The sequence below is a fragment of the Penaeus chinensis genome, chromosome 39 (genome assembly GCF_019202785.1).
Source record: "Penaeus chinensis breed Huanghai No. 1 chromosome 39, ASM1920278v2, whole genome shotgun sequence".
NCBI lineage: Eukaryota > Metazoa > Arthropoda > Malacostraca > Decapoda > Penaeidae > Penaeus > Penaeus chinensis.
Window position 1 is genome coordinate 3652760 of NC_061857.1, and position 2226 is coordinate 3654985.

Below are 2226 nucleotides of genomic sequence, written 5' to 3' on the forward strand. Positions count from 1 at the left end.
GTATTTAACAGCCACTGATGCAAGTGGTGAAGTACTAGAAAAAGCCAAGGTTTTCTTTGGATATTGGACAAAATTCATTGTGTTCGATGTCCCAAAGGAAATCGAAATAGAAGAAATGACCTCGTACAATGATTGCGTCATACACGCCAGGCGTATGAAAATAAAAGGATTGATAACACAGAGTTATCATAACGTATGAGGGGGAGGTAATCCCCAAAAGTATCAAGATGGTTGAGGGCATGGCACCCTTTAGGTGTGCCGTCTTCAAATCCCTGAACCCGTTTTGCTCTGATTATTCAAAGTGGGGGCACGGGGCACGCGCTTGTGCGTCAGACGCACCGCGATACCGATACTGCACTTTTCCTCACGAAAACCCAGAATGTGCATAAAAAAAAAAATAAGGAAAACTATCCCTCGGGAATTCGTGAACTGTCGACAGGAGCACAATGCAAATTCTCCACTGTGCGCATACTATCCAAAGGATAGGAAAGTAAGTAGCCAAAAAATAAAAACAAAAACAAGTCCCTCCCAGACCCTCGCCTTAATGATGTGGGGGAATTCCCACACCTGCAGAGGTCACCTCTGATGGCCCTGCAAAGAAAGCCATGGCCTCAGCACCGACAGGAGTTAACGCCAACCTCAGCACCAGCTCCAGCCCCATCCCCAGCCCCAGCTCCAGCTCCAGCTCCAGCACCGACTGCAGCTCCAGCTTAGCCCACACCACAGCAGGACAAGTAAGAGTCCAACAGTGAAATTAAGGATCTACTACAAACGCTGTTCAAGCAAATGGAGCACATGATGTTCATGATGCAGCACCAGATGGTTCAGCAATCCCAGTTCCAGGAAAGGATGTTTGCGTTCCTCCTCGCGCAACGGCAGCCTCATCCTGCAGTGGGTCTTGGAAATGGTCGAGTGATAAGCGATGGTTCATGGTTCCAAATAATATTTTGAAATGTAATACTTGGAACATCAACCGTTTACAGAAACGCAAGGCAACCCTCTCTCGGGATCTTCACTGAAAAGCTGTATCCGGGGAGTCAGAACTGATGTTCGTTATGCAAAAAATACAGGATACACATATCATGACAAACCTAAAATTGCTAATCCTTCTGCGAGAGGATATGGTAGTTTAAGAATACTATTACATCAAAAGTGGTCGGTGACAATACATGTGCTGAATTGTTTGGTGTTATATATTTCTTGTTTGTAAAACTATCACCATCATTAATGTATACAACCCACATGAAAGTGAAGTGGTGCCTAAAGTCTTTTTGTGTAGGGTTTTTAATGCTCGTCATCCTCTCCTCGGCTCTGAGAGAAGCATCATAGGCAAAAACGGTAAGGTGTATTATGACTATCTCCAAAACACTAGTGAGAGACTGGGACCTAATGCTGGGGAACTCCCCAACCTTGGGACTCAGCCCTCGACTCAACAAATTTTGCATGGTCTTTTTTTTCCCCTCCTACTTTTTCGTTTCTATCCCTTCACCAACCCCTTCTACTATCCACCTCCTAAGGTGTGAGAGCCGTGCTGAAAGGATGAAAGGCTGACTTTGTGGCAGTCCTGAACGGCCTGAGGGAGCCATGGGCACGGTATTCCCCTGCTTGTCTAGCCCTTACCCCTCAAGCGACCCTGAGGGGTGGACCGTTTCTCTCCCCAACATACTCCAGGCTTATCATGGCCAACAATGAATAACCATTAACCATACCATTATTAGAGGCAATTGCTTCTTCATCAAATAGCTCCACCAATTCAAACTCGCCCGATTCCCTGGCCCCAGGCTCTCCTTTGACCACGGCTCTGAACACAACAACTAATACCCCCTCCTCAATGCCGACTAGTACAGTATCCACCCTAATCAACACCCCAGGAGACATTTCTACTCCCAACATGTTCAACTGCAACAACTATACCCCCACAACCTTCTTCATCAACTACCCCATCCTCCCTTATTACTAGCTTACAACCTTATTGCCCCCCCCCCCCCCACACAATCCCTTGCCCGTTGTTGTCGTGGGGGTCTTAGGAGGCGGAGACTGGGACCCAATGCTGGGGAACTCCCCAACCTTGGGACTCAGCCCTCGACTCAACAAATTTTGCATGGTCTTTTTTTTTCCCCTCCTACTTTTTCGTTTCTGTCCCTTCACCAACCCCTTCTACTATCCCCTTCCTAAGGTGTGAGAGCCGTGCTCAAAGGATGAAAGGCTGACTTTGTGCCAGTCCTG